The 26,178-nt window shown below is 42.6% G+C and overlaps 1 protein-coding gene across 3 annotated transcripts in view; it reads left to right on the top strand.

Annotated features, from left to right (window-relative positions):
- Positions 1–26,178, top strand: part of PKHD1 (PKHD1 ciliary IPT domain containing fibrocystin/polyductin) — a 1,284,809-nt gene that overhangs the window by 797,081 nt on the left and 461,550 nt on the right. The window lies entirely within an intron of this gene.

Here is a 26,178-nt window from a genome sequence, read left to right as displayed (position 1 = left end):
ATTTACTTTACTTTATTTTATTTTATTTTACTTTACTTGATTACCTGGTTAGCATTCATTAACACCCATAAGGGAGAGTTAGCTGATATGTAGATAAGTATGGAAGTTTGGATATACTTTAGTGTTTTAGATAGCATTTTATGCTACACGATTCCATGCCACTTAACGGATATTATGTTTTTTTACATTCATATGTTGGTTTGAAAAATTCTGTAATGCTATAATGTGTATCATATTCTTTTTAAGTTCCAGTTGTTATATATGAAAAACCCAAATAAAAATAATATATATATAAAAAAAGAAAACGTACAGGTGTGTGCATGAATAGCACCAATGTTTTCGAGAGCAGGTGTAATTTAGTGAATCTATATTCAAAAATCAAAAGTATGCACATAACATCTGTCCCCACCCCAACTCCTGGGGTCATTTTAAAAAGGCAATTTACATGCATTAAACTGGGGGGGTTATGTGTGTAAGTCCCTTAAAAAAAATTCCCTCCTTAATATCCCCTATTGCTATGTCTGAACATTTGATCATAAATATTCTTCTATGTCACACTGCAATTCATATAGCTATATATTACATATGAGTGCCCTGCATTTCATCTCACTGAAACAGTTTTACCTCTTAGCTATGTCACTGTATTGTAGTGTAGAGAATACTGCATAGTATTTTAGAGTAGACTATGAGTAGGATGAATTATGACCTGGTGAAATAACCTTGATTTCAGCAAAGATCTTCCACATCACAGGCTACTGGGATATTTATCAGGGACAGAGGACTAGGGGCATGTTGTCTTGGTAGAAGGAAGGCAGAGAATGAAAGGACAAGTCTACAAAACCATACATTTGATTTCCTTGAACATTATTTACTCACAAGTATTTCAGGACAGTGAACTTCAGGATTACCATTAAGGATTCTTCAATGGCTTATGGTTATGATTAAAGCTCCAGATTGAAAAGGGCACAGTTCTTTAGAATGGTGAGAGAGGATTAAATATTTTCAAACCAAAATGAGATTTTTGTGCTGTCCCATATCGCGCTATATCTGGGTGTGGGAAGCACACGGGAACAAAAAGGGGCACAAATCCTGCAGCTTCCATTTAGGACAGGCTTCACACCATACACTGTACACTAACTTACACACACACAAGAAGCTGGAATGAAATCAAATTCCAGGGCAATTAATATTAATATTTATTATTTGGTAATATTAGTATTTATATTATACTGTTTGTACTTGGTTATATAAGTAATGCAAAAAGGAATATATATATATATATATTAGGGATGTGAATCGTTTTCCATATCGTCTTAACGATAGAAATCGTGTGGAAGGGCAAGAAAATCGTCTTAGGCACGATTTTTTAGTTAAAAAATCGTTAAAAATCGTTTTTTCCGATTAGTGCGCACTAACTCGAGTTAGTGCGCACTAACGGGAGTTAGTGCGCACTAACTGGGAGTTAGTGCGCACTAACTGAAAATGATAAAATTTGACACTTTTCAGGTCAGTTAAGGTCAGTTTAGGAATGAATATGTATTCCTATTGGCTGCCCTCTTATTTATTCATGTTACCAAGTTTCCTACTGACAGTATATGGGGGATGGGAAATGGAAACAGTTGGTAGCTTGACAAAACAAGTAATGTGATCAGTCAATGTGACTAGAACTTGTGCCCTAACCCTGATACCAGGGGTATTGTGATCTTCCTGCACACAGTGCCCTATCCCTATTAATACCAGGAGTGTTGTGATCTTCCTGCACACAGTGCCCTATCCCTATTAATACCAGGAGTGTTGCGATCTTCCTGCACACAGTGCCCTATTCCTGATACCGGGGGTGTTGTGATCTTCTTGCACACATCCCGGTATCAGGGATAGGGCACTGCATGCAGGAAGATCACAACACTCCTGGTATTAATAGGGATAGGGCACTGCATGCAGGAAGATCACAACACTCCTGGCATTAATAGGGATAGGGCACTGCATGCAGGAAGATCACAACACCCCTGGTATCAGGGATAGGGCACTGTGTGCAGGAAGATCACAATACCCCGGAGGAGTGAGGGTCAGGCAGCTCCCCCCTGTCTGTGAAGCCAGCCTCTCACTAGTAATGCAGGGAGGGAGCTGTCTCAGACTTCACCATCCTCCCCCCCCCCCCCTCACCCACACACCATTCACTAGCTGGGACATGGGGGAAGTCAGGAGTGAGGGTCAGGCAGCTCCCCCCTGTCTGTGAAGCCAGCCTCTCACTAGTAATGCAGGGAGGGAGCTGTCTCAGACTTCACCATCCTCCCCCCCCCCCCCTCACCCACACACCATTCACTAGCTGGGACATGGGGGAAGTCAGGAGTGAGGGTCAGGCAGCTCCCCCCTGTCTGTGAAGCCAGCCTCTCACTAGTAATGCAGGGAGGGAGCTGTCTCAGACTTCACCATCCTCCCCCCCCCTCACCCACACACCATTCACTAGCTGGGACATGGGGGAAGTCAGGAGTGAGGGTCAGGCAGCTCCCCCCTGTCTGTGAAGCCAGCCTCTCACTAGTAATGCAGGGAGGGAGCTGTCTCAGACTTCACCATCCTCCCCCCCCCCTCACCCACACACCATTCACTAGCTGGGACATGGGGGAAGTCAGGAGTGAGGGTCAGGCAGCTCCCCCCTGTCTGTGAAGCCAGCCTCTCACTAGTAATGCAGGGAGGGAGCTGTCTCAGACTTCACCATCCTCCCCCCCCCCCTCACCCACACACCATTCACTAGCTGGGACATGGGGGAAGTCAGGAGTGAGGGTCAGGCAGCTCCCCCCTGTCTGTGAAGCCAGCCTCTCACTAGTAATGCAGGGAGGGAGCTGTCTCAGACTTCACCATCCTCCCCCCCCCCCTCACCCACACACCATTCACTAGCTGGGACATGGGGGAAGTCAGGAGTGAGGGTCAGGCAGCTCCCCCCTGTCTGTGAAGCCAGCCTCTCACTAGTAATGCAGGGAGGGAGCTGTCTCAGACTTCACCATCCTCCCCCCCCCCTCACCCACACACCATTCACTAGCTGGGACATGGGGGAAGTCAGGAGTGAGGGTCAGGCAGCTCCCCCCTGTCTGTGAAGCCAGCCTCTCACTAGTAATGCAGGGAGGGAGCTGTCTCAGACTTCACCATCCTCCCCCCCCCTCACCCACACACCATTCACTAGCTGGGACATGGGGGAAGTCAGGAGTGAGGGTCAGGCAGCTCCCCCCTGTCTATGAAGCCAGCCTCTCACTAGTAATGCAGGGAGGGAGCTGTCTCAGACTTCACCATCCTCCCCCCCCCCCCCTCACCCACACACCATTCACTAGCTGGGACATGGGGGAAGTCAGGAGTGAGGGTCAGGCAGCTCCCCCCTGTCTGTGAAGCCAGCCTCTCACTAGTAATGCAGGGAGGGAGCTGTCTCAGACTTCACCATCCTCCCCCCCCCCTCACCCACACACCATTCACTAGCTGGGACATGGGGGAAGTCAGGAGTGAGGGTCAGGCAGCTCCCCCCTGTCTGTGAAGCCAGCCTCTCACTAGTAATGCAGGGAGGGAGCTGTCTCAGACTTCACCATCCTCCCCCCCCCTCACCCACACACCATTCACTAGCTGGGACATGGGGGAAGTCAGGAGTGAGGGTCAGGCAGCTCCCCCCCTGTCTGTGAAGCCAGCCTCTCACTAGTAATGCAGGGAGGGAGCTGTCTCAGACTTCACCATCCTCCCCCCCCCCCTCACCCACACACCATTCACTAGCTGGGACATGGGGGAAGTCAGGAGTGAGGGTCAGGCAGCTCCCCCCTGTCTGTGAAGCCAGCCTCTCACTAGTAATGCAGGGAGGGAGCTGTCTCAGACTGGTATCAGGGTTAGGGCACTGTGTGCAGGAAGATCACAACACTCCTGGTATTAATAGGGATAGGGCACTGTAAGAGATGACTGTAGTAGATTGAATAAAGATCTGATGTTTCTGCTCTCCTCACACCAAACAAAAACAACACACAAGCAGAGAAGCCCTTCTTACAAAGCTGAGCTAGTGAGTTAAGTAGGAGGAAAAGTAAACATACTTGTGCCAGTGTGGCTACTTAAAAAATACACTTACCAACAATCAATTACATATATTTGAACTGTGTACAGTTCCAGCCAGGACCACCTTTCTAAAATGCACAGTGATTGGCAAATTCAACATGCACTAGCATTTCAGGTGCCTGCTAACAAAAATAATAAACAAACAAGTTCTAGTCAGGTGAGTGCTGATCATTACATTACTTTTTTTGTCAAGCTTCCAACTGTTTCCATTTCACATCCCCCCAACCATATTGGTAACATCAATAGATAAGAGCACAGCCAGCCAATAGGAATACATACATACATATTCATTCCTAAGTGACCTTTACTGACCTGGGAAGTGTGAACACTTTGTTTCATTTTCTGTTGGTGTTCGTTAGTTTCCAGTTCCATTTCCCATCCCCCCAACCATCACCTCAGTGGTAACCTTGGTAACATCAATAGATAAGAGGGCAGCCAGCCAATAGGAACACATATTCATTCCTAACTGACCTTCAGTGACCTGGAAAGTGTTTATTTGTATCATTTTCAGTTAGTGCGCACTAAATCGAGTTAGTGCGCACCAACGGGGAGTTAGTGCGCACTAACTCGAGTTAGTGCGCACTAACACGATTTAACGATTTTTAACGATAAATCGTTAGAATTTCTATTGTATCGTGTTCTATAACGATTTAAGACGATATAAACATTATCGGACGATAATTTTAATCGTTGAAAAATGATTCACATCCCTAATATATATATCTTAGGTAATAGGAATAATAATAATGATATGGTGTAACTCATCCCTTACATAAAACTGCCAAGTCTGTGGAAAGGTGCAGGAACACAGCATGTTCGAAGTCCATCTGGCTTCTTCTCTTCTTGCAGTCTCAATACTTTGTCTTGTGCTGTGTTACTGGAGGTGGCCTAACTCACAGAATAATTCCTGCTATGTATCAAGGGACATGTCAAAAGCAGGTTATATTAGGGGTCTGTCTGTTAACCTATAACCTCAGGGACAAGCTTAGCTGTCCTGTGTTAAGTTTGTATCTAAGTAGTTCTCTGCCAGCAGAAAGGAATTATGTGGGGATGTGCAAGCAGAAAGCGATTGTATCAGGGATTAATCTTTAATCTAGGTGTCAGGGACAGTTTTCCTGGGGCATGAGATAAATTTGCATGCACTGCCTTCATAACTTGCATATTTTATCTCATGCATATTAATTGTGGATATCCTGAAAACCCAACAGGCTAGAGGTCCCTCAGGACAGGTTTGAGAACCTCTGCTCTAGAGGAAACTGCTGAATTGATAAGTTGTAATGGGTTTCGGTGTAGACTCTGAATTCCAGGTAAGTTCCTTTTGGGGAATAGCGATTAAAAATTGCATATCATAATTTTATTCCCTTTTGGTATACCACTCAGATTTAAAGACAATAGGATCTCTGTCATTAATACCCAGGTGTTTCCCCAGGGTCCTTGGTCAATGATTTCTACCTTTGCCCAAGTGTCATTGTGTTAGGAGCCGCGCTCGCGGCGCGCCGCGACCAAAAAGAGCTGCTTACCAGCACGGCAGACCGCCGTGATTACCATGAGGTAGTGCTGAGTCTTGGGTCCGGGGCCGCGGACCGCGGCACAACATGGCCGCGGCGTTTTCGGCTCCTCTCCCGGGTTGCTGGCTCCGCCCCCCTTCAGGGACTTACATCGTTGCCTCTGATTGGCTGCAGGATGCCTCCTGCAGCAGGATTGGCTCTCCCCAGGTGTGCCAGCTGGTAGGAGCTATTTAAAGGCAGTCTCTGCACCTCAGACCTTGCCTTGACTTCATCTTGGCTCCTGGCTTGTTCCTGTTGTGATTCCTGATCTTCGGTAGTGACTTCTGACTGGCGGTGTCTTCTTCTCTGGCTCCTGAACCCCGGACTGGCTGTGACGTATTCTCTGGTTCCTGATTCCTGGATCGGCTTTGGCGTATACTCTGGCATCTGACCCCTGGACCGGCTGCGGCATCTTCTCTGGCTTCTGACCTCTGGACTGGCTTTGGCGTATTCTCTGGCTTCTGACCCCTGGACTGGCTGCGAGGTACTCTTTGGCTTCCGACCCTCGGACTGGTTGTAGAACTTCCTCATACTCTCATTGCCTGAACTATTTTACCTTCGAGTCCACGACCTGCTGGAGGTGCCAGTACTGCGTTACTCTCCACGAGCTGCTGAGGACATCCACCTTCGAGTCCACGACCTGCTGGAGGCGCCAGCTCAGCTTTACTTTCCCGACCTGCTGAGGACATCCACCTTAGAGTCCACGACCTGCTGGAGGCGCCAGCTCAGCTTTACCTTTCCGATCTGCTGAGGACATCCACCTTCAAGTCCACGACCTGCTGGAGGCGCCAGCTCAGCTTTACTTCCCACGACCTGCTGGAGGCGCCAGCTCAGCTTTATACCTCATCCTGCTGGAGGTGCCTTCATCCAGACCTTCGTGATAGTCCTAGTCGAGGTTTCACCAGCCAGCGACTGAACATCCGTCCTTCGCTGGACCAAGGGTTCACACCCCGGAAGCCTAACACATTGCTAGGTACTGTGACTGAGATTTTCATTCCAGACTGAATTCTACTGGGATCAAATCACTGTGATGGTTGGATTTCAGAAACGGGGACAACTAGTGCCTGTTCACAACGTAATTGCATAATTTTTGCATCTTCTTTGACTTTGAAGTCTGTGTTAGACTGATTGTGCAGCAGGACCTTAATCTACCCCATGTAACTGGCATTTATAACTCCTTACATTACCTTTGTGCCTTTCAGACTCATCTCAGGACATGGAGAAATGCAACTAGAGGTATCTTTAGGTGGTTTAACCCCTATACTTGTTTGAACAAGCTTCTGTGTCTGAAGGGTAATGTACAGTGGGTCTAGGTTGTGCAAGCCCACACCCATGTCACATGTGCTTGTGTGATGGAGTATTATAGCATGAGGGTGCATTTTCCAAATTTCTATTACCACTGTCTGTAGGGTTATGGGTTGAGGAATCATCCTTTGGAAGGGAGTGGTGCTGTCTTCCATTGACCTAATTAATAGGGATGCACTAGGAAAAATATGTTTTCATTTTTTAATTATTTTATGGGGATACTCCATTAAATGTAGTTTTATTTAATGTTTTTTTCATTTACTTAAGTTAAAAAAAAATTAAATAAACATTAAAAATTTAAAAAAAATCCCAAAAATGGCCTTAAAAAAAGAAACAGGGACTCCCTACAACTCATCCTTCCCACCTGGAAAAAGTACCAGAGACAGGATTCTCCCCAGCTCCACTTACCAAGTCTGGGGTAGATATGATGATGAGGTCTAGGCCTAGGCCAAAGCCTTGGCTTTGAACAGGGCTAGGTCCTGGGAGGAAACCATAACCATGGCCTAGGCCCGATGCTATCTGGCTTGGAAGTCTGGCTGTAATGCCATAGCCTAGGCTGGATGCTGGGCTTTGACCTTGGCCTAAGACCAGGCCCAATGCTAGGATCCAGCCCAGAGGATCAAAATTGGTCCTCAGCCCAAGATCAGACCTGATGCTGGGGCCTGAGTTCAAGCCCAGGGCTGGATGCTGCAGTCCAGCCATGGAGCTCCTCTTCTTTCTTCTTACTTTCTTCTACTTTCTTCTTATTTCTTAAAATGACATCCGCTTGAGGATGCACCAGAGTAACTTAACTCCGGTATATTACTCCTCAGTGGAGAGTGCCATTTTTATGTACATCAGTTCATTTAAACTCAAACGGACGATGTCATTTTAAGAAAATAGAAGAGGAGCTCTCTGCGGTCTCTGGCCTCCAGGCCTGGGCCTAGACCTAGGCTGAGGCTCTGGAATTGTGACCAAGCCTCCAGGCCGGGCACCAGCATCAGCCTGGGCCTTGTCCTAGGCTGAGGCCCCAGCTTCGGGAACAGACCTTTGGGCCAGGCCTGGGCCTAGGCCATGGCGTAGGGATTGGGCCTCCATGCTGGGCCCCAACATTAGTCTTAGGCCTGGGTCTTTGTCTAGACTGAGGCCCCAGCATTGGGACCAGACCTCTGGGTCTAACCCTGGAGTTTTGTCTAGGCCTGGGCCAAAGCCCAGGTATCAGGAATCAGCCTCTGGGTTGGGCTATAGTGTCAGGCCTGAGCCTGGGCCAAGGCCTCTACATCAGGACCAGGCCCTAGCTTTGTACCCGGGCATAGGCTGCATCCCCTGTGTTGGGCCTAGGCCTATGCCTGGGTGAGGCCATAGTCTTGGGCCTAGGTCTAGGCTGAGGCACTAGCATTTCTCTTGGGGATGCTCTAGCCTTTTGATTAATCTTGGGTCTTTCCCCAGAATCTCCGATATGACCTTTTCTGTGAAGAGTATTAGGACTCCTCTAACATTTGCCTCCATTAATTGTTGATCTCCCCTAGCTGCCACAAATCTATAACCACCCTCCCCACAGCAGCTCCATGTGCCATGCAGAGTAGGGCGAGAAGGGTCCCTTTTAGGTAACTGGTGTGGTTTGGATTAACCAGTTGTTCATGGTGAGGGTAAAAGAATATTTATCAATAATTTTATAACCATCCTGATATATTGCAGACTTCATGGCCCTCAATTTGTATCTCTTCCTTTAAGATTTTGCAGGGCTTTGGCTCATCCTCTATCTCAGACTCAGTGGTATACTTACTCCTTACACATGTAACTACCCATGTCTGTAAGTCCTGACTCTTCCCTGGACACCTTTTAAACTCATATAAGATCTGGGGTCTCTACAGAAGATGCCTATCCATTTTACATCTGCAGTATAGACGTAGGTGCGATCAGACCCATCATATAACAATCGTACTAGCTATGTGAGCAGATTTTCAGTACTTCTCTGCCTAAATTTGTCAACTATTTCTATTATATTTTGGTTTGAGAAGTCCTACACAAGTCTCTGGTATCATCAGTGCCCCTCCACATTATTATCTACAGAGATTTTCATTTCATTTTTTAGAAGCAGACAGACTTATATAGCATGTTGATTCCTAGATGAGGTCCTTATGGGGGGCATATCTGTCCTCATCAACTTTTTCCTTTTCTCCTGAGGATTAAAAATGTCATCATTCTATTTATCAGGATCCCATTCAGCAGGAATGGTAGCAAACATGGCTCGTATTTTTCAGATATCAATTGACCCTTGGTGCTTTTTATATTTATAGCATGCACTCTAATAGCTGCTTTTTATGCACCCCCTGATAGCTTTATCCAGGCTGAGCTGTAGTTGTAGCTGATGTTTTGTAGCTGCCTTTCTATATCAGATACTTTATGCTGGAGAGACTCACATTCTATTTTATATTCTGCCATATTTTCCTATAACTTATGTAGTATCTATAGCATTCAGCAACTCAAGTAGCACTTTCTTTCATTCCTAACCAAATTTTCTTTAGAGTAGACACTATGGCTTGGGTAGACTCTAGGTCCACTCCTTGCCAATTTTCTGCCCTCTTCCCTCTGTCTCTGCTGAAGCTTATCCCACTACATTCCAGGGAGCATTATTCTACCTTGGGACTTTAGGAGTATTCTCCACTGATTCCTTCTTTTTATGACACATTTTACTCATTGGCAGCACATATAAACAGTTAAACTGATTAGATACCTTAAAGCACTGAAATCACAATAACTGAGCACATAAAAATTCCTGAAATCTTGCTAACTATACCCTTAACAAATAAGCCTTGATACTGTTAATACAACTCCATCACTGCTCTGCTTCAATAGCAATGAGAAAAGGGGAATTGTATTCAGACAGCAGCCAACAAGGGCCCCAACTTTTACGGTTTGGGGAAGAAATAATTATGGGGGTAACTAGCTGACATGGTGCTTACTATCCTTAATCACTAAGCCTGATACTTTTGATGCAACTCAAATATTGCTCTCTGCTTTCACGGCAACAGTTAAGAGAAATTGGATTCAAACAGCATCTGAGGGCCCTGACTTTAAGGTCTGGGAAACTGATAAGCAAGGGGGTAACCTGCACAGTGCAGCAGACACTGGCATAAGCTTGCTCGGCAGACCAGATTGATTATTTGGTCCTTTTCTGCTGTCATTTCTATGTTTCTATGTTTAAGTTTGTTCCATATCACACTGTGTGTGGGTATTGCAAATACACGGGAGCACAAAGGGGCCGAAATCCTGAAGCTTCTCTCTCTGACAGGCTCACTGCACATTAGCTCACACACACTCAACAAGTCGAATGATAGCAGATCCCAGTACAAGTAATATTAATATTTATTATTCAGTAATGTTAATATTTAAATTATATGTGCTTAGCTATGAGAGTAATGCAAAAAGGAATATAGATAGTAGATAATAGGAATATTAATAATTGTATAGTGTAATACATCCCTGAAGTAAAGCTTCGAAGTCTGTGGAAGGGTGCAGGGGCTCAGCATGTTTCTAATCCATCTGACTTATTCTTTCTTTTCTGACGTGCAAGGGGCACGTCAGAAGTAGCTTGTGTTGGGATCTTTTAACATATATCCTCAGGGATGTGCTTGGTTGCTGTGTGTCAACTTTGGGGCGGATTTTAAGAGCCCTGCTCGCCTAAATCCGCCCAAATCCGGGCGGATTTAGGCGAGCAGAGCCCTGCACGCCGGTGAGCCTATTTTACATAGGCCTACCGGCACGCGCAGAGCCCCGGGACTCGCGTAAGTCCCGGGGTTTTCTGAGGGGGGCGTGTCGGGGGGGCGGCCCGAACCGCGCGGCGTTTTCGGGGCGTGTCGGGAGCGTTCCGGGGGCGGGCCCGGGGGCGTGGCTGCACCCTTCGGACCCGCCCCCAGGTTGCGTCCCGGCGCGCTAGCGGCCCGCTGGCGCGCGGGGATTTACGTCTCCCTCCGAGAGGTGTAAATCCCCGCCTGTCTAAACCCCCCCCTTACCTTTGTCCCCCGACAAAGGTAAGGGGGGGGGTTAGACAGGGCCGGGCGGGTGGGTTAGGTAGGGGAAGGGAGGGGAAGGTGAGGGGAGGGCAAAAGAAAGTTCCCTCCGAGGCCGCTCCGATTTTGGAGCGGCCTCGGAGGGAACAGGGGTAGGCTGCGCGGCTCGGCGCGCGCCGGCTATACAGAATTGATAGCCTTGCGCGCGCCAATCCCGGATTTTAGCGGATACGCACGGCTACGCGCGTATCTACTAAAATCCCATGTACTCTTGCTTGCGCCTGATGCGCCAGCAAAAGTACGCCAAATCGCGCGGTTTGAAAATCTACCCCAGCGTGTCTATATGTTTCTCTGCCAGCAGAAAGCAATTGTATGGGGATATGCAAGCAGAAGGCAATTGTGTCAGGTATTAACCTTTAACCTAGGTGTTAGAGACAGTTCCTCTGGGTCCTTGCACAATTGCTAGCTAGGTTCTGAGTGGGTGAGGCCTAGAACTAATTTCCTTACATGTGCCACCCAGCCTACCACAAACACAAACATCAAACTGGGAAAGGATAGAAATTAAACTTCCTAAATTATTTGATTCTAAATTGCAATTTCTACTAAAATTTGAACCTGCATGAACCAGCCTGCTTAAATTTTGTTCCAGTCTTGACTCATCTTGCAATCATTGATCTGTCCTTTGGTATCTAGTCAGAGTGAGAATGGCTCTCATTTTGATATTCATTTGACAGTACATGTTAATTGGGATAATTGCTAGCTTACTTTATATGCTGTCCTTACCTGACAACCTAGGCATATCAGAGCTGACTTCAAAAATTCAAGTTGGTTGACATAAAAATGAAAATTGATCAACTTACAATTTTTTTTTAAAACCAAAGCAATGCATTTGAACTGTGGCAAATATAAAACTGACTGTGAAGATCTTGTTTTGAACTAGGTAACAAACCAATTGTAATCCCAAACTGAAATTTAAGCAGGCAGGTTTCCATGAATGATTTAATTCAAACTGTGGTATGGTTGATTTATCCATCTTTAGTTTAAGCTAAACCGGTTCTGTCATTCTTATAGTGGACAGCACAATAACATTGTTAGAGGGATTTGATCATGCCTATTATCTCACAGTATTTTATGAAGTCTTTGCTTAAGAATTCAGTGTTACATTTATTAGCCCCTCAGTTTCCTGTGTTTCTCCTGGGCAGTTTCAATTGTAGGAACTGTAGTAGTAATTTTTGCAGACAACCATTGTAGCAATCATGTTTGAGTTATCACCTAAGCTAGATTTGAACTAGTCTCTTGAGATGAAAAACTTGTGCATGCACTAGTCTCTCCTTTACTTTATACATATTCTCTGAGCACCTTAGCTCCCCCTTAAAGCACTTGCTGTGTTTAGTTTTCCTGTGTAGATATTTTCTTTTTAACCACAGGGTAACAATTTACGAGAAACAAACATTAATCAATGTTAAAGAATAATGGAGTTTGCCTACCAGAACAGAAATGATAAATATTCCAGATAGTAACTTTGAATCCTAGTCAAGAAATTATTTTCTTTTATGGTAAAAGGGTCAAAGTCATTCAGAACTGTATGTATTCTTATGCCATACATTTTCAGAAATATTCAATTCAAAAAGGTATTTGAGCCTTTTGGGGAAAAATCTTAACTCAGATTTTGCCATTTGTAGATGACATGTGATACAGCAAATAATCAGATGGCTAGCCCGTCTTGTCTTTTGAGACCATGTATGATTCACTAACTACAAAAGGTATATTTTGAAAAGTAAAATGTCCTATAAAGAAAAGAAAAGAAAACATGTCACACAACAATTACAAAATCAATTTTAATTTGCTTTGGATAACTAAAATGAAATCTAAGAACAGTGAACTGTGATAATGAGGCATAACCACTAAAGCACCGTAACCTGTGCTAACAATACATGTAAACATGAGCATTATTTAGTGAATTAACTCCACTGGAAATAATGGGGCCTGCAGCAATTAACATGTGTCTTAACTAGCATTAATATTAGTGCAGATTACCATGCTTTAGAGAATATACATTAATACCAGCTATTCTCAACCAGCTTCTAAAAAATTAGATTTCTGTCCACCAATATGGTAAATATCTTGTGTTTTCACAGAATGAGGAGGTAGAAAAGGAGGCAGAGGAACTGAGTAGAGTGATAACTTGGTGATGGTATTTGGGGAAAAAGAGGCAGAGGAACTGAGTGGAGTTATGCCTGGGTGATGACATCTCCCAAGGTGGTGCTTGTGATCCTCAGCTCCTCTGTGGCATCCTTAAAGGGCTTCACAGTTTTCACAATCTGTCTCATGGCTGACCAATCATGATGACCTATCTCCATTTCCATAGGCAGATAATCTCCATGTCCATAGACAAATAATACAGGAATATCTGCTGCTTCACTAGCCTCTGCAGCATCATGTAGATAGAATTCCAGTGGGTGCCTAAATCCTGAATGACAACCACACTAGAGAACATATCATATTACAGTACATCAAACAATAAATTGTGCAAACATTTTTATTGAGACCAAAAACATTAAAATACCTATCTAGACAATAAATACTATCTACCTCATACACACACTCACAATCACAATCACACCACTCATCTAATAAAAATACACAGTATGTTAACACCAACAATTAACAATCAAAATCACATCGCAAAGAGAAATTAACATGTACTCATCAACTGGTGAAAAAAAACACAATAATAATGATCACAAAAAATCATTTAACATGTCATCATCACATGGTAAAAAATATACATAAAATGATATTAACTAAACATTATTTGATCAAGCCAGCATGTCATGTATTTCCAACTCATCTTATGCATATGATATTGTGCCAACTGTGTCAACGCTCATGGAGTTCAACAGGTCAATAGCCCTTGTACTTAAACATCCACTATGTTATGAACCATAGAGTCGACACTGTCCAATGGACTAATCCAACAAGAGATCCTTGTTTCACCTGAGAGACCAGGCTTCATCAGGGATAAACTTCCGCTGAATACTCCTCGTCAACAAATTCACTTCAAACAAACAAACAATTCAATTTTAACACCCGCTCAGAACATCGTAAAGAGTATAAATATAATTATAACTCTGAACCTTACCTTCCAAATATCAACACATATTTACTAACAGCGCAATCCAAATATACGGTCTTTAATAAACTTCCTCCATGAAACAATGCGCTTAAATTCATTCAAGATAAATTTTATAAGAAGTGTTTCAAACCATTTCATCCAGTCGCAGAAACTGCAACCCAAAAAACATTTAAAAGTTAAAATAACAAGAGGAGGCACACCACATACCTGAGCAAACGCCGAGGAGACCATACTTATGTCAAGACCAGAAATGACGAAAATCCCACCAGTTGTAATACAGAATAACACAAATCCATACCCTTTTATACAAAGGCGAATAATCCAATCAATCCAAAAGAATGACACGAATCTAACCGCCTTTTAAAGATAAAATATCTTAATAACTCAAAACCTACATCCAGTATATCACCATGAAAACTTATCTTAAAAACGACATATACCGCCCCAACATTAAAGTAACTCGTTGTTAAATCATATGAATGCTGTCCATTCAATGGGGCCATTGAGTCCATGCGGGGACATAGTGTTCCAATTAAATATAAATCTCTGTTCAACACGTCTCAATGTAGAAGATAAATCACCCCCCGAATCCAATCTGACTTTTTTAATCACAAAAAACTTCAAATCCTCCAAACCATGTTGTTTATCCAGCCAATGATTAACTAGAGGAGCATTTTCCTTACCTGATCTGATCCTGCTTTTATGTTCAATAATGCGAGTTTTTATAGACCACACAGTTTGATCAATATATATAATAGTAAACTACGCCTGTAGACTCACATGTAAACAATTCTGGAAGAACATATGGACATTTTAAGTTAGGATGTTGAAAAACTTGTATAATCAAAGCATGACTACAAATTGAACAAGATCCACAAGTCTGCTGTCCAAGAATCATCCCTTCATCAATTTCCACTGTCCGTTGATGCAGGTTGTCCCATAAATTATTGCGTTTTTTAATCGCAAAAATTGGAAAATCATCAAAAATCTTTAAAGGAGCTAGACTGTGCCAGTGTTTCCTCACTAATTCTTTAATGTTGGAAGATTTTGAAGAATATGGGATAGAGCATATCATTCTAGATGGAACCTCATTCTGTGATTTAATTAGCAAATTATCCATATTGGCAAAAAGTGCACGTTTATAAGCCTTTTTGATGACCGATTTCGTATAGCCACGAGCTAAAAATCTCTCACTCAAGATTTGAGCTTGTCTTTTAAATTCGTCAACTGAAGAGCATAAACGTCTGTACCTTAAAAATTGTCCTATAAGGATATTGTTCTTTAACTGCCGAGGGTGAAAACTATGAAAATGTAATAATGTATTCATATCAGTGGGTTTCCTATGAACTGTAGTAACAATCTTATTGTTCTGTAAATAAACCTTCACATCTAAAAATGAAACTGTATATAAATCAGTGGTGACTGTAAATTTTAAATGAGAATCCCCATCATTAATTTCTTGCCAAAATAATTTCAGATGTTCAGCTGTCCCTTGCCAAATCAAGAAAACATTGTCAATATATCTCCCCCACCAAACTACCTGACTAAACCATGAAGAAGAATAGACGTGTTATTCTGTATTACAACTGGTGGGATTTTCCGACATTTTAGCTGTAGTAAGTTCCGCGAGCTGACTGGCTGCCAGTGCACATTTCCCTGGGACAGAGCCTAATGGCTGTCCCAGCTGGCCCCCAGCCCGCCCTTTTTACAGACTCTGGTACTTCCGCATATACCAGGAGATACATGCATGGCTGGGCTGTTTCGAAAATGCGCCAGGCATGCACACCCCGACCAAGCATGTATCTCCTGGTATTTGCGCGCACCGAGCTTTAAAAATGTACCCGTTTGTGTATTAAAGTACACGGCAAGAGCATCTGCAGTGACTTCACCTATATATAAGACTTTATTCAATGGCTTGAAAATTTGCCCTTTTTTCTCTCTAGGATTCCTGCTTCTGGAATACATTTTAATACTGTTTATTGTAAAGGGATGCCAAAAAAAAAAAATAATAAAAATAAAATTACCTGGGAGCAGCAGACAGGTCAAGGAAGAGAGGAAGTGGCAGAATTAGTAGCTGCAGTTGACAATTGAAGAAGGGTGCCCCTGGCTTACTGAGGCTGGAGAGAGACCAAGCAGAGTTGTAAGCGGGAGTCTCTGAGGCCAACAGAGAAGGAAGTGCTGTGGAGGCCAGATGATACGCTTGGTGATCGGTGGGTCAGGTGCTGTTGTGGTGTGCCGGAGTGGCTGATGAGAAGGGGCTAAGGCAGTGGCCGAACGCTGTGATGACAACAAACAGACAACAAACAGCATTGGGCCTGTTCTGGCTGCCAGTCACTACTGCTGCCTGTGATGCTTTTACCACTGCTGTAATTTTTGAGGAAAGTAGGGGAGTCAGTTTCCTCCCGCCATGAGTTCCCAACAGAGGGTTAAGTGCCCTGAAGTGCCACCACAAGTTTAAAGAAAAAAAAAAAGTAAAATGCCACGATCAGCGTCAGAGGCCCGGGGAAGCCACCGATGCGACTGAGTCAGCTAGGTTGCGGTCCTGCCAACATCATTGATGATGTCAGTGGGTACCTGCGGCTTCAGAGGGGGGACCATGCATTTTTAAGACAATAAAGATAAAAAAATAAAATTTAAAGAAAATAATGATGGTGGCCAGATAAGTGGACCTTGACCACCTAAACAAACACACTCTTTGATTCCAGAAGTGGATTTTGAAAATGAAATGAGCCCCGTTGGAGCCAGGCTACATTTGGGGATTTTAAAACACTGAAATGCCCTAAGCCATGTGAAATATGACTTGTGAGTACTAAAGCAGATATAGAGGACCCCTGGGAATACATTGACTGAGACAAAAATGTAAAAGATGTAAAGAAATAAATATTACAACAAGTAAAAGGAAAAAAAATTACTTTTCAAAATAAAAATGACAGGAGGGAGCAGGAATAAATCAGAAAAAAAATGTTTGAGGCACAGAAAAATATTTTGGAAGCAGATTGAAGGAACAATATTTTAAAAAGTATCACAATGGTAGCATCCGACCACCCATAAAATCAGTGGTTAGTCCCAAGGCTACCTGGGGAAACTAAGATCACCATTTGATGACCAAAGTGTGAACTGAAGCCATAGCCTAGGAAACATCATGATAGTTTTCCTGACTACCAGTGATGAGGTAGAGGCAGCATCACTTTAGAAGGTCAAAGCATAAGTGAATATAAAAAAAATCAGAAAGGAAACCATAAAAAGGAGTAATAAAAATTAAAAGATACCACCACTAAAAAACTCAAGCAAGAGAGATAAACTTTAAATTTGATTTAAGGAGCAGACCAAGAATGTACAGGGACTATTCTATCTGATGACATCAGTAAAAGCAATACCCTACTAACAGGTATAAGCTACTAGTGTCAGTTTAAATTAGGAGAGAAGCCTGGTGAGATTTCATGAGAGTAGGAGCACATCACTGTGACTTATCACCAAGGCCCTGAAAGTGTCAGAAAACACAATTTTAATGACAAGGCCAGTGAGGAAATAAGTGAATGAGTGAAAGTATGTATGAAATGTAATATTTACTATAAATACCAGTCAAGGTATTTATAATTAATATTTGAAATATTTATTAAGTGGCTAACCCGTGTAATTTATTGTCAACTAAGACAGGCTGTAGTATGAATGAAAGCAAGCATTGTGTCTAAGTACTACTGAAGAGAAAAACAGAAGTACTGTTGTAAAATAGTCTCGATAAGGATAAGAAGGACTGCTAAAAAGTAAAAGTTACTTATAAGTTAAAGTAAGTAACTAAAGGACAATGGGGTCGATTTTAAAAGCAGTGTTTTGTCCATCTGCACGCAGTTCCCGACGCGTCCACACGGACACGCCGATTTTGTAACATGTGCGGCAATGATATACAATCTGATGGCAGTACGCACATGTGCACCAGATTTTAAAATCCGCACATCCTTGTGCGGGCGGCATGCACAAGGGGGAATTTTCACAAAATACGCGAGGCGATGCAATTGGGCCTCTCCCAGTTCCCTCCCAATCCGCTCCAATTAAGGAGCGCACTGGGAGGAAACTTCTCTACCCCCCTACCTAACCTTCCTCCCTCTTCCCCTCTTCTCCCTGCCCCCTAAACCTAACCTAACTATCCCCAGATTTTTTATTTTAGTACTTACTGCTCCTCTGGAGCAGAAGTAATCTCCACATACTGGCCGGCTGCCGGTGCATGCATCCCTGGGACAGCATTGAATGGCGCTATCCCGGCCCATCCCCCCTCCCTGCCCCCTCCAGGCCTGCCCATTTGTGGTGCGTGCAAGGCCCAGCCACAATTTTTTCTTTTTTTATGTGTCAATTCCCCTTGGTGACTTTCATAAATCCATCAATGAATTCTTGATCTTTCACTCAGTATATAATCATTGGTCATTTAAAATTTTTTTCTTTTTTTATGTGTCAATTCCCCTTGGTCAATGTAAATATACATTCTGCATCCTCAGGAACCCCCTTGACCCCCAGCAATGGGTGCAGAGCAGAACTAGGGCATTACCCATACAGCTCACCATACAAAAAAGATATTCTGGATTGATGACATCTCAGTAAAAGCAAAACAAACTCCCTTTGCTGGCAGGCACAATACCCCTCCTTATGAAAAGACAGTAATTTACCACTAATGCATGTCCTATTGAGAAAAACCAACAAATAAGATTGATACAAATGCCTACATGCTAGTAAAATACCTCACCTCAATCATAAACCCTGAACTGACCTTCACCCAGTACAGAAAGACAAACTGGAATGGAAAACCAAAAAAGCAACTCTGCATGCAGTGCAAACCTGGAGAGACAGAAAGAGAAATATAGCACCTAACATAATAATGCACACAAACTAACCCACACAAAGTTAAACCTGTATTATGGAACATACTCAAACAGTAACAACCCTATCTATGAAAAGGAAACACTACAAATATTTAACAGGCCCTAAACACTAATACACCTCCTATTAGGAAAACAGAGCAAGCCAAGCTGCTATAGATCCCCCCTCAGAAATAATTGTAAAACTATGCTAATAAATATTACAAAACAGCTGATGAACAGAATAACATCCAACAATTAAAAACTCATAAAAATTATTAAAAATTGTCCAAATATCAATAAAATATTTCAAAAAAGCAGACACATCACATAATACCCAATAATTAAAATGACAATCAATAAAAATAAACTTAAAAAGCCACCTTTACTTACCCTCTCCAGCAACTCTCCTACTCCTTTCCCTTGCAGGCCAATAGCATTCACCAGAAGCAGCAGTGGCTACTGAAGCTCTGTTCTCACAGTCCTATTCCTTAGGGCCTACAACCAGTCACTCACACACAGTCTCTGTCTCACACAGACCAGTAACCTCCCTAACTAGTCTCTCTTCCTCACACACATACACCAGTTACCTCCCTGTCCAGTCTCTGTCTCTCTCACACACACGTCACCTCCCTGACCAGACTCTGTCTCTCACACATGTACACACACCAGTCACCTCCCTGACCAGTCTTTGTTTCTCACACATGCACACATACACACACACACAGATATCAGTCACCTCCCTGACCAGTCTGTCTCTCTCTCACAGAAACATATCACCTCTGACCAGTCTCTCTCTCAATCACACACATGCTCTCTCACTTACATACAAGCTCTCTGGTTGTGGTAGAATGGGAGCTCTTGCTCCCATTCTACCACAACCCACAAAGCTGCCACTCACACACCCAGGCACCCATTCTATCACATATACACACACACACACACACACACACACACACACACACACAAAGCTGCCTCTCATGCACCCAGGCACCCATTCTACCACATACACACACACACAAAGCTGCCACTTTCACACCCAGGCACCCATTCTACCACACACACACACAATGCTGCCACTCACACACCCATTCTACCACACACACACACACACAAAGCTGCCACTCTCGCACCCATTGTACCTCTCGCACACAAGCTGCCACTCTTGCACCCAGGCACCCATTCTACCACACACACACACACACAAAGCTGCCACTCACACACCCATTGTACCACACACACACACACAAGCTGCCATTCATGCACCCAGGCACCCATTCTACCACACACACACACACACACACACACAAAGCTGCCACTCATGCACCCAGGCACCCATTGTACCACACGCACCCAGGCACCCATTCTGCCACACACACACACACACACACACACACACACACACACATACACACAAAGCTGCCACTCATGCACCCAGGCACCCATTCTACCACACACGCACACACACACACACACACTCACACACACACACAAAGCTGCCACTTATGCACTCAGGCACCCATTTTACCAAAGGCACACAAAACTGCCACTCATACACACACAAGCTCACTTGGAGCCTCTTCTCATTATTTGGCCCAATAAGCCTGGCTTCCACTTATCAGCTGCCACTGGCCTGGCCTCTGGCGGCGCGCAATGTCTCTCCAGCTTCCGCCGGCCTGGCCTCTGGCGGCGCGCAGGGTTTCTCCGCTCTTCAGCCGCCGCCAGCCTGGACTCCAGCAGCGGCACTCAGGGTCTCTCCACTCTTGGCCCCGCCGGCCTGGCCTCCGGTGGTGGCGCGCAGCATCTCTCTGCTCTTCAGCCCCGCCCCTGGGGAGAAGGGAAGCACAAGTGGGGCAGTGGGACACCGGGAGATGCGACACACCTGCCGGTGCTTGGCGACACACTGATGTGTCCCGACACACTGGTTGAGAATCGCTGGTTTAGTGTAGTAGCAGAAAGAAGAAGACAACAAGGCAAGAATCGCCCTAAGAAAAAGAATGAAGGAAAACACAACAGAACAGAAAAGGAATAGAACAAAGGCAAATAGATAAAAAAGAGACAAAGACATAATAGGAAAGGACAGAAAGAAAAGAAAGTAAAGAAAGAATCACGTGTTATACTTACCAAGTGGTACTCCAAAGGTCTTGTTTACCTGAAAAATATGAACAAAGCAAAAAGACTCAATTTCTTATATAGTATAAGGAATTAGTAGTATTTAAGGGAAAATCGAAGGTTTAATGAAAAAAATAAATAGAAAAATATTGTACTCATCTGATGTTTTATGAGCGGTAATTGATAGAGAACAGGTTCTAGGATAAAAAGAAAATAAGTATAAATATAATTAAAGCAATACACATTTGACGGAATATCTGGAGACTAGACTGGTTGGGCTAAGAGCCCCTTTTGATCTAAACCTAATAGGAGAGGGGATTTCTAAAGTGACCCCTAGACAGTAGCATCAGGGAAATACTCTGCCAAGTGGGAGGGGATCCCATCTCACAGGGGCAGTTTACAACAATATTCCACCCATCTGCTAATTATCTGTTACCACCACACCTCTAGGTGCTCTCAGAGCTCTGTTTATATTTTTTTCTCTCAGTCTCTACCATATACCGGTACTTTATTAACTATCAAAATATTCTTATTCTGAATGCATACTAGCTATCTTAATTAAAAAAAAAATATATATATAGCACCTAGCAAACATTCAGGAAGCGTGGCGTAGTTGTTACAGAGCATGAATATAACATGAATCCAAATTCCAGCTCTGAATCAGTGGCTCTGAATGAACTTTGGTAAGTCAAATATCTTCCTGTCTCCCAAGAACTGTGTAAATGGAAGGGTCTGGTTTACCAATAGATTTTCTCAGCAGTACAAAATGAGAAAAAAAATATTTTATAGTTCAGGCCCTAAATGTTTACTATCTGCAACATTTTTATGGTGTTATATACAAAGACCCTATATTAAATGGATTGACTTAATTTTGGCAACATATTGCATAGATGCAATGGGAGACAAGATACTTCAGACATTCATGGTTACTATACCTGATTACTAATTAACCAGGCATGAGAACACCCTCATGAAAGTACTCAATATTTAATTATAGCAAGCTAGCTGAGCATATGAGCATATGCTTCTAGCTCAAACTAGCACTTTAACGGACATCAAATTGCAATTATCAGAGAATCAAGTCTTTTGATTTTTTCTACTAATTTCCTAAGCACTTAAAATTAACGGATCTCCATCAATTAAATCTTTCACTATTGTTTTAGGGTGAGACAAGTAAAAGATGGAGTGAGTTGGACAGGAGGGGGAGAGAGAAACTCAGATATCTATTTGCCTCTTTCTATATTGCTGCTTCTTCAGGTCTGCATGTTAGGCTTTTTATTTTTTTGTTGTTTTTATAATATAGCTTACTAGTATGGCAACTCATTCCGCTTGTAAAAATCACTTTCACTTTATCCCTTCTTCAGCTGTTATTGCTGCATTCCTACTTTATATGCCAACAGTGCCATGCCTGCATGGAGTTCTGTTAAGGATCAGCACAGCACCCTGATTTCAGAGTGCTGAACATATTAAAGTAAGTGATGAAAATACAGGCATTTGTTTTAATTTCATTCCTTATTAAAATAAGAGATCTGAATGATTTTGTTTGGTTGAACCAATAATTGTCTGATCTAGTTTTCCTAGTAATGCTGCTTTCACCAACATATTAAAGGATAAAACAAATCATTATATCAATATGAAATCCTATTAGTTAGTGTTTATGAAATTTTGCAATAATATGTTGTACCTAATCTATGGTTGCTGTTTGAATTGATACTGTCAGGCCATTTTATAACAGTTTTGTTTATACCATGCAGGCACATTGCATAACATTAATTGTGTTTCGCAGTAGCTTACCTTTGCATGTCACAGTGACTTTATGATGGTAGTCAGTCTAGACTAGAGTTTAGTCTTCAGTGTGAAGCTGTAAAATCTGGTGGTATCTTAATATCTTCACCACGCACAGCTTGGCTTTGACCAAGTCACCAAACTGCTCTGTATGCACATTTAGGCCCAGATTTAATTTTCAAGCAGATGTAGAGCAAAAAGAAAAAGTACAAAACCCTTTGCAGTCCTGCTTGCTTGTGAAGTTTTGAAATAATGCATTTTTTTGGCCAAGTATTTAGTCCTTTGCAACTTTATGAGTACATTTTCAGTGAGATTATGCATAGAAAATAAGCATGTACGCAAGTAAGTAGTCTGTATTTGTGTACATTGAAAATATGCGTGGAGTTTTGGTTTTGTGCGAACAATTACCACTACAAAAGAAGTGGAAATCTAAGGGGCAGTTTGGGGAGGAGTTCAAGAATTACTCATAGAAGTTACTATTTTAGAAGAGATATCTGTGTATACATTATTTAACTCATTCCACAATGTTACACTTGCTCACTGACTAGCACAATTGATATTGGATTTGTTTGTTGTCTGCAATTATTGGGTGGGAGGTCTAAGTGAGCTGGTATTACCATAAAACATGCCCCTTTTTGTATCGCATGTGATATTTAGTGCATTTTGATAAATCCAGGCCAATGTTAGGTTCTATCATAGGAGTTAGCACCCAGAAAAGAGATCTAGGCATCATAGTGGATAATACATTGAAATCATTGGTGCAGTGTGCTCTGGCGATCAAAAAAGCAAACAGAATGTTAGGAATTATTAAGAAGGGAATGGAAAATAAAATGGAGGATGTTATAATGCCTCTGTATCACTCCATGGTGATACTGCATCTTGAATACTGTGTGCAGATCTGGTCACTGCATCTCAAAAAAGATATAGCTGCACTGGAGAAAGTGCAGAGAAAGGTGACCAAAATGATGAGGGGCATGGAACAGCTGCCCTATGAAGAAAGGCTAAAGAAGTTAGGGCTGTTCAGTTTGGAGAAGAAATGACTGAGGTGGGATATAATAGAATTCTACAAAATCATGAAAGCACTTGAACAAGTTAAGTAAATCAGTTATTTATTCTCTCAGATATAAGGGGGCATTCCATGAAGTTAGCAAGTAGCACATTTAAAACAAATCGAAGAAAATGCTTTTTCGCTCAGCACATAGTTAAGCTCTAGAATTAATTGCCAGAGGATGTGATTTCAGCAGTTAATGTAACTGGGTTTAAGAAAGGTTTGGAAAAGTTCCTAGAGGATAAATCCATAAACTGCTATGACAGTAATTAATAAGCAATAGTAGCTTAGGATCTATCTAATGTTTGGGTACTTGCCAAGTTCTTGTGATTTGGATTGGCCACTGTTGGAAACAGGATATGGGGCTTGATGGACCCTTGGTCTGACCCAGTATGGCATATCTTATGTTCTTATGTAAGTATGTGGGCATAGGGGTAGATTTTAAAACATTGTGCGCATGTCCATGTGTGCGTGCTACCCAGCGCAAACACATGGATGCATGATTTTACGCACGTAGGTGATTTAAAATCCATCCCATAGTTTAAAATATACCTGCCTGTGTATATAAATCAGTTTTATATGTGCATGTAATATTTGTCTTACATATGCTTGTAACACATACAGGCATACATTTTAAAATAGGTAATGAAAGTAAGCATTTTCAATGCATTGCAAATATTCACGCATACTGAACATACATACATAATTTCAGAGCAGAACTACACTGTATTTTATGAACTGTGCAGTAACCTGCTGCACAGTTTCTAAAATATTAGTGTAATCCCCTCCTCCTCAGGGTCACCTTCGGAGGTTGCAGAGGTGGTGAGTTACACTGCTGCAGCTCTAGGATTAGTATTTGTCCACTAGGGATAGCCAGCAGGGTCCCGATTAGTCTCTGGGAGGTCCAAGGGAAGACTAATCCAATATTATAGAGTCCAATGTCTACAACAATGATTGGTCCCAAATAAAGAAAATGTATTGAAAATTCAAAGGTAAAACAATTCTTCACAGGAGAAATCTTCAGTTAAAACACAGGAAACAGTCTAAAAACTCAAACAAATTCAGTAGAATTCTTCTTCTTCAAATCGCTTTCTTTGAGGACAAAATCACACCAAAATCCACTTAGCCCCAAGGTCTCCTGGGCAGCATGAGACCACTTCTTTCCTGGAGCTTCCCAGCAATGACAGTACACCTTTCACTTCAGGGTCCTCCTTCTGAATGACTGTAGGAATCTTTACAACTTCTTCCCAAAACAGTAACAATCCCTTCTGTCTCAGGAGCTCTTACACTCCCAAGTCAAACTCCAAATCTCTCTGTTAAAATGCCTGGAAAAGCATCTCAAATAACCTTCCATTAAATCACCCCCCCTCCCTTTAGAGGGCAAGAACCTCCTATTAGTAATACCTTATCTCAAGAACCATTATTTCATCCCCTGCAAACACCACTTCCTAATTCCCCTTTCCTCCTCCTTGTCAGGAAAGATGAGTGCAGTTTGCATGAGCCAGAACTCTTTGCCTTCTGGATAATCTTGAAGAGAGCAGGAACTCTCTGAGCACAATCTTTAACCTGGAACGCTAGAACCCTCCAGAAACTTCTACCACACTGCTTGGTGACCCTAGTCAGGGTTATATTAAGATAAATCTCTGCGCGTCCATTTACATGTGCAAATGCAGTACTGCAAATAGGTTTGAAAGTTTTCCTCCCTGGAAGGGAACCAAAACTGTAAAGAAAAATAGTGTAACTCTTATGTGCTATTCCCTCCTTTTCATGCATGAAATCTAACCTTGGATCCTTTAGATTCTTTACCCCTTATTCTCAGAAATAAAGTCCTACTCTTTATTCAAATCCTTTATCATTCTGTGCTCTCTTTTCAAGCTTACATTAAAATCATGGTTCAGTCCTGTTTTTATCAATTGCATTTGATTTATCTACATCTTTATATACTTACAGTAATCCATCTAATAATTACTACCCATCTGGATTACTGTATTTATTTATTTATTTAGCATTTTTCTATACCGACTTTCCAATAACAAAATTATTGATCAATTCGGTTTACATTTTAAACAATAACAACAATGACAAGTAAATGTCTTACAATGAACAGGTCGAATTAACTTGGATTAAGATATAAGGGGGTAATAACATAATTAACATGAGCGGTGCCTAATATAGGCTAGAGGCTGGGTTTTAATGATAGACTGCCGAAGATAAGAGACTGCCAAAGATCATGTGATTTCTAGAGAAGATCTATATAGTTCTCTAGCGTGTTACCACTGAGGGGATATTGGCAGGGATATTTCGCAGGTTGATGTTATGGGAAAGC

Source organism: Rhinatrema bivittatum, chromosome 3, assembly GCF_901001135.1.
Source record: "Rhinatrema bivittatum chromosome 3, aRhiBiv1.1, whole genome shotgun sequence".
Taxonomy (NCBI): domain Eukaryota; kingdom Metazoa; phylum Chordata; class Amphibia; order Gymnophiona; family Rhinatrematidae; genus Rhinatrema; species Rhinatrema bivittatum.
Note: the sequence above shows the minus strand (reverse complement) of the source record. Positions and strands in the feature narration are given on the sequence as shown.